This window comes from Ochotona princeps, chromosome 8 (genome assembly GCF_030435755.1).
Source record: "Ochotona princeps isolate mOchPri1 chromosome 8, mOchPri1.hap1, whole genome shotgun sequence".
In the NCBI taxonomy this organism is placed as follows: Eukaryota; Metazoa; Chordata; class Mammalia; order Lagomorpha; family Ochotonidae; genus Ochotona; species Ochotona princeps.
This window is the reverse complement of record NC_080839.1, coordinates 15,140,661-15,148,760: the sequence shown is the minus strand read 5'-3', so window position 1 is coordinate 15,148,760 and position 8,100 is coordinate 15,140,661.

Here is an 8,100-nt window from a genome sequence, read left to right as displayed (position 1 = left end):
CTTGTTCAGATCCTTGTTGTTGGAGGAGGCAGTCGGCCGGAAGTACTTGCCGACGCTGCCAGAACACTTCTGTGAAATGTGAAATAGCTGTTTGTGTAATCATTTTCTTTCTGTTGTCATTGATTTGTTTTGTCCCTTTATTATGTGCGTGGTTTGGCATCAGAAGTCATCACTTCTGTGTGTTGTTTGAAGGTTGGAATAAAGCAGTGTGGTGCCATTTGGAGTCTGTGTCTTCTCTGTAGGATTGGAAGGAAAACGGGGATCGATTTTGCTCTCCTGGTTGACACCTGAGAATGAGTGAGATACACTGAAGAGACCTGGAGCCAAAGAAAGCTTCCTTTGTTCCTGGGAGCAATGTTTGTTACATAGACCTGTAAAGTCAAAGCTGCTTTGGTTGCAGAAGCTGATAAGCAGTGAAATAGGGCACCTGACGTTCCTGTATGGCCCCTGCCCTGTGATGTCCCCTACGCTGTGATGGCCCCTACGCTGTGATGGCCCCTACGTTGTGATTGCCCCTGCCCTGTGATGTCAGGCCATCTGGGAACTGCCCAGCAAACAGCTTCAGAAGGAGAGCCAAGGCCAGGGCCAGCTCAGTGAGTGTTCCCGACAGGCTTCCGAGGAACCTGCTCTATTGTCAGAACCCTGGCTTTCCCTGTGCCAGCTTTGCCCAATGCTCAGCTATTCATTCCCTCTATCTTGAAGCTTGGACTATTACTGAGTTCCTATTAGTAAATTCATTCACGTTGCAGACTTAAAGCCGAGCGGGACTGCCTGAGCCTGCAAGAGGCTGTTTGGCTTGTGTTCCCAAGGTGCTCTTCACTGGCAGCTGCCCCGTCCTCTGCCAGGAAGCCTGTCAGGAGCACGCGCTGCTTCGCCCAGACTGCCTTGGTGACAGTGGTCACTTTGGCCCCAAATGGGTGTTAAATCTTAGCTGGGAAATACTTGGTAGAAAAGGTTTTTGAAATAATCCTTCAAAGCTTTGTGGCATGGATTTAATTCAGAGATGAAGATAAAGTAGATTTTTGAAAAACACCTGCATGCTTCATGGCACATGCAAATTTTCTGCTGATTTTGTAGCATTCACACCTGTGACTCAGCAGTGCTTGACTCTAAATGTGAGGTTTTTCTTCCCTTAAAGAAAACAAACACGGGTGATATTCTAGGCACACACAAATAGTTTGCTCCAGAGGTGAAGTTTGCTTAAAGATTCTTCAATAAAACTTTTATTAGGAGTGATCTTGCTGGCAAACCCTTAAACGGAGACAATAATTTGCTCGTATCTGTAATCAACTATGAGTGACACAGGACAGATTCCAGGTTTGATCTATGGGTAAAGTTTTGTAAGCCAGAGAGATGTCACACTTTTGGGAATGGGGGCAGTAGTGAGAAAAGCCATTGGATTGGAATAAAATATATTCCATTTTGGCTTTGGCTAGCACTTCTTGTGACACCAAATTTAATAGCTTCCATCCTGGACACTTGGGGTCAGAAAGTGTAGCAGAAATAAGAGAACTGCCCATTTTCCAGCTGTTTCAAGCCTGGTGGGCAAGTGGTCAGGTGCGCCATGATAGAGCAATGTGGAGTGCTGGAGGAGTTATCAGCACCGTCTGGGTAAGACAGGTCCATCGGTGGGGAGAGTGGTTGCAAGTGACCCTGGTGGTAGCCTGTGGGTCACCACTGCTGACTGCGGCTGCCAGAGCACTTCTAATGAAGCTAACGAGCCAGTGTATGGTGGAAGAACCAGTCTGGATAGTCACAGACACAGCCAGTCAGTGAACAGGTGAACCAGCTGTGGTCCCCTAGTTTGCCGGTTGAGGGTTTTATAGTCTGGGAGGATTCTCATGTCAGCCACTAGAGGTGTTGTGGATGTCATGCTATGACTTTTTTGGGGAAAATTTCAATGGATTCAGGAAAGTTTCAAAGAAAAGCTAATTTTAGGATGATCTTTTCAAGAGGCTGACGTCCATGAGGAGAAGGGCTTTGCTGTAATGTGTTATTTTTAATATCCTGTTTCATGAGCTTCCACCTTTTGAGATATGAAGTGATCTTATTTGAGTGCTGTGTACCAGGCACAGTTCTGGGCCTGTGTTCTGGCGTCCCACATGACTTTATGTCCACTCGGTTTGCAGGGTTCAGAGAAGCAGGTCCAGTTTAAGTAACTTATTCAAGTCCACGCTGGACAGGACTTCTGGGGCCCCAGGCCTCCCGTCTATGTGGAGATCAGTGTTGGACTTTGAATGGTTTGTGTTCATTCCTTAGTTGTGCCCATCAGTTGTAGCTCAAGTTACAAGTAATTTGTTGAAGAGCTGGAGTCTGATGTGTAATTGTGCTGGTGTAAGTCATGGCTAATGCCCTCCTCTGCCACACCGGGGTGAAGCCTGACAGTCATAGGTTTTATTTTTCCTATCCCATGTGCTTCTTTGTTTTTCTCCCTGTGTTACACGCACAGTGACAACCATGGGCGTCACTGACCGGGACAGGGGTGTTTACGGATAAGGACCATTCGTTCCATTGAGGAGCACTGCTGGGTGTCTTGACCCAGTGAAAGAGGGAATTCTCTTAACTCGGTAGCTGCCAGGTGTCACCTCCCTTGGGCTCCAGGAACTGGAAGCTGTCAGGAATCCAGGTCCTTCTGGGACTTATTGTCTTAGAAGGTAAGAAAATCCAGGGAGGTTGGAGTTAATAATGGGAAAGCAGCCTTGAGTGCTTCCTAGCTAGGCTGCTTGGTCACTTCTGCCATTGGACAATGGTCAGATTTTGTCTGCATTGAGATATAATCAGGAAATAACCTTGTTTTCATGTTTATCCACACTGACCACAAAATGGTCTGGTCTGATGTTAATGTGGAATTGTGTTCAAGAAGAAGATACAGGGCCTGCATCTGTCTGCCAGACCAGCCAACCAGAGCCAAGCCAACCCCTGGCTGTCAGAGACAGTATCTCAGGATTTGGAGGACCTGAGTATTCTTTTTTTTTTTAATTTTTTTTTGACAATCTTGACATAATTAGGGTAAAAAGGTTCAAGCTCTACAGGAAGATGGGCAAGACAATTAGTTCCGTGTTGTTTCCTTAATAAACCTGATGTAAAAGCAGATTTTAAAGGAGAAGCCCCGTCCAGACTCCCACCCACCCCGGGTCCCAGATGTGGGGCACGCTCCGAGGGTCTTGCCCAAGTGGTTCCGATAATTCAACAGTTCTGCATTGCTGCCCCTCTCGTCACTCCAAGCACATTGCAGTTGCTGGAGAGTCCCCTGGTTGACACAGTCCATCATAGCGTTTCCGTTTGCCCAGTTTTTCCATTACCAACATATAGCTGAGGTGGCTGGTTGACTTGTTCTGTCTTGTCGTTTGATGGATAGCGTTCCGAGTCCGAAAGTTCGATTGGGGGGGATCCCCAATGGAAGTTTGAGGTATTCCCAGACCAGGTTCTTGTATGTGCTGGCAAGTGTAGGGCCCGCCATAGTCCATCACCCCAATCAGCTGGTGGTTGTATTCGCTGGGTTGGTGCTGCTTCCATCCCTGTCCTTCTCTGGAACCGATGGGTGTTTGCGGTCCAGCCTGGTTCTGCCCAGCGCCTACTCGGCCCTCACACAAACCAGTGGGAGTTGTAGCCTAGCCGGAGCTACCCACAATAACCCCAACCAGGCCCGCCCCCTACCCTGGTTTGCCTGTTTGTGTGGCATACTAATCCAGTCTGACCCACCTTCCCTTGTGCTCTCATAGATGTCAATGGGTTTTTAACCTTGTTCCATCTAACCAGCTCAACTATCCAGCCTTCACAGAAGTTGTTGGGGGTCTGTCTAGCCACCCCAGCCCCTGTCCTAGTTTTCGTGCCCTCCCATGGGGAGTGGCAACCTAAGAGGGAGGAGCCCACTATTTCCCTCTCAGGCCATTCCCACTCCCAGATTATGCAGACCTGAGTATTCTTTAATCAACTCTCAAACTGCCCTTGTTTAATGACGTTGAGCACTCCCTGTGTCCTGGGCACTGGGGTGGAGGAGTTGGGCTGTGCATGCCCTGTGACATGGCTGCTGCCCTGACTACATTAGCACCATGACAGCCATTTCTCGTGACTTCCCAAATGCCTGACCTTGCTCAGTTCCTGTCACACTTAGTAGCTGATGCAGCCAGATGCAGGATTGCATCAGCCTTCACTCTCCACTAACCCAGTAATCAGATGATGTTTTCGACATAGGTGCAGTGCCTTTCCTTTTTAGTAACTGGGTGGTGTTGTAGGGCAGCAAAACATTCTGATATAGTCTAGCATTCAAATGTTAACCTCACAAGATAAACATCCCATAGAGCTTTGAGAAAGATGCAAGTTTAATAGTTAATGAGGACAGTGTGATAGAGGCAGCGCCTAGGGCGGGAAGGGACAGTGTTTACCTGGCAAGGCAACTCCAGGGTTCTGTGATGTGCAGACTCATGGAATCACCCAGGGTGGGACCGCATTCTGCTGTCACTGAGGCCCATCTGCTCAGCAGCAACAGGAGAGGGGGAGCTCTGTGTCAGGGAAACGAAGTCTCAGCCCAGTGGCTGTAAGATCCCCGCATCCCGCTGATGACAGCACTCCATTCTGAGGGGGTTTCAGAGTTTCTGATAGGCTGTGCTCATCCTCACTTCATTAGCTGTTCTCAGTGGAAGTCAGCATCACTGTGGCTTCGGAAGCTTCCCATGTTCCTCCGTGCCAAGGCTGCTGTCTCCTGTTTCTTTGTGAGAAACGTTGACACAGTGAGAGCCCACGGGCACTGGTACCAGGGCAGCTTAGATACGGTTAAGAGCAGCACTGTAAATGGAGATGTGAGCCATACATGGATTTTAAATGATCTAGTCATCCCACTAAGGAGGCAAAAAGAAACTGATGACCTTGATTTTAATAGAAAATCGTATTTTACTCCAAATAGCTAGAATACTGACTTCATAATACCGTGTCTATTTTACTCAAGGATATTACATTTGAGACTAGCCACATTCCAAGGGCTAATAGGCAACTTGGTGACTGTAGTATTTCGTGGGGGGAGGGGGCAGGTGGGTCACAGATCTAGAATTCGAGGGGAACTCTGGCTCCTCTGGTTTCTTGGAGTAAGTGTGGGGTTCTCCTGCGATCTTCTAGTGGTTCCTCAGACCATGGGAGGTTGAGGCAAATGGAGAACTGCTCCAGGTGTCCACTCAGTGACCCCAGCTTGATTGAGACCTTCGTCTGGCCTTCAGGCAGCCTGCCTTGATCTCAGCTCCAGGGAAGAGAACCGTCCTTTCAGCTTCTAAGTTAAATGACTGTTGTAGTTGACATGGGCTAATTTTTCCCTAAGAGATAAGAGTGATGGCAGTAGCACCCTATGTTAGGAATCCATTTTACTTTTGAGTTTATATATTTTCCATAGTAAAGTTACCATCAGATGACTTGCCAAGTTTTGGAATTTACTGCACTTTATGTGTGTCTGTCTGTCTGTCTTCTTGTTGGGGATATTAGAGAAGACTCCAGAAGCAGGTGGTTATTCAGTTGTGTCCTTTTAAAAAGTGGGTCATCCTCTACTGCTGCTTTCCCAGCTGTAAGCAGGGAGCTGAACGGGAAGTGGAGCAGCTGGAGCACCAACAGGCACTCATATGGGAGGCTGGCGCTTGCAGTGGAGGATTAGTCAATTGAACCATTCCCTCGGACCCAACTTTTTTTAATTTTAGAATCTTCTATTACATGGGTATGCCATTTGATTAATCCATCAGCTGTTGCATAGTTGGCTTTTTCCACTGTAATGGATAGTGCTGCTATGCAAATGTGTGTGTTTAGGTGGACTTAGATTTTCGTTGTCTGGTCTTTATTGTTGGTGTTGTGTTCCTTATCCTTTCTTTTTGCCTAAATGAACATATACATGTATCTTCAGATGCAACATACTTCCTTTTTGATCTTTAAAGCCCAGGAATATGGAAAAGGCAGAAGCAATATTATTATAGGCAATTTAATTTCTGAGATTGAGGACCACATTTTTTTTAATTTGAAAGGCACAAGTGAGGAGTGGGGTCAGAGGGAAGGATATATATATATATATATATATATATATATATATATATATATATATATATATATATATACAGAGAGAGAGAGAGAGAGAGAGAGAGAATCTTCCATCCACTGGTTCACTCGCCAAATGGTTGCAATGATCAGGGCTTTGTCAGGCTGAAGCCAGGAGCTTCTAGAACTAGGAGTATGGGATGAAAGAAGCAGAGTCTGGACCAGGAAGGCAGTTACAGGTCTAGGATGGGCTCCAGAGGGCTTCCCGGGCTATTGTAAGATGGTCTTGAAAGTGAATGAAATGTTTCCTTTCCATTCCAGGGTGCAGCCAGTCTGGATTGTGAGCCCTGCTTCCACTGCCAGGAAATTTAACTTCAGAAGTGCTTCATGGAAAATGATCCATTGTTCAGGAAGCCCCACAAACACGGTATGACATAGAGTAGAATTCTATTTTAATTGAAAGGCAGAGAGGCACACACACACACACACAGGATTCTTGAGACAGTTATCAATGCTTATAGTTTAAGATTAATATGAAAAGGCAGATATGCGAATCCAGATAAAAGGAGGTTCCAAGAGAGATTTTGTAGGTTTTCTCCAGTATCTGAACATCTTGCTTCCATGTGGGAAGAATGTGCAGCCCCATGTGCTCCCTGCTGGGCCAGGCACAGCCCTAGACCTCGTCAATTGGCTGTTCCTGCCCAGGGTTCGAACCTTCAGGGATGACTTTGGTTACCTGCTGCTACATTGGCAAATTGCTCAGTAACTCAGCACCTTGAGAGACCTGTGCCGTTGGTCTCCTCCCTGAGTGGCTGGTTGGCAGGCCCTGGTGGGTAAGGCTCATCCCGTGGCCTATGTCTTCCTCTAGAGCAGTCTGACTGAGGCTGGGATATGTGTGGGGTGCTGCCTGGACCTCTCTCTCTCCACAGGGCACCCTGGCCTTCCCCACAGCCTGGCAGGCAGCTGGATTCTAAGGAGTGGCACCCAGAATTGAGTGGTGATTGGCAGCAATGCCAGGACTAGCATTCAGGGTAGCATCATCAACAGGGTGTCTTATTCACACGGCTGCAGAGGGAAACCTTGGCCAGGTAACCTTGGTTCCTCCTGTTACATGAACCGAATTTTCCAGTTTTGCCATTCACTTTGGAGTTGCACGATGACCTTGGAATGACCTATGGGAATGAATCCCATATTTATGCGATTCAGTTCGTTCTGCTTAATTTAGCCAGATCTATTCCTGTTTGCATCTGGGGACTCTGAGTGACGTCCTGGTTAATAAAGGAATCGTTCAGGACTGAGAGGAAAGCACATGAGACAATGGGCCACAGAGGAAGTGCCGATGGACAATAAACATCTGAGGACAAACGTCCCACCTGGCTGACAACAAAAACAAAGGCACCCAGGGTAAACAGGGGCAAGCAAAGGCCTCTTTTGCCTGTAAAGTGACCTGAATAGTTACTGTAATCAGAGGGCGTGATGAGACCTGCTTTCTTAGATGGCAGGTGGGGACTGTACACTTGCCTAACTTCCTCCCTGGGGATTTTTTTTTGGACAACATGTATACAAATATATACATATTTAAATTTATTTAAAATGTTACAATTCAGATTTTGGAGCTCAGTAATACTTCCCCACACTCCTCCCTCCTGCCCTAATCCCCCACCCTTCTTTATTCTTTTTTTTTCCCACTCTGGTTCACAAAATCATAAAATAGGTCATCCTTTTAAGTGACCCCCAGGAGTTTGACCTACACAAATTATTAGAGACAAGGATAGAAATTTATGCACAAGGATGTTTACACAATATCATTTGTAGCAAAAATTGGAAATCTGGATTAGGTATATCAATGAAGATGTGCTTTAATATGGTGTGCACTCAGAAAAGCTTATAAAGAACTAAGATATAGAAAAATCTTTGATGGAATCATGTTGACTGGTACATTGTTTTAAAAAGATGTATTTTTATTTATTTGAAAAAGGGAGAGTTAGAGGAAGAGAGGGAGAATTAGAAAACTTTTTTTAAAAAATGTATATATATTTATTTTGCTCAAAAGTCAGAGTTATAGAGAGAGAACAGGAGAGACAGAGGGGTTTT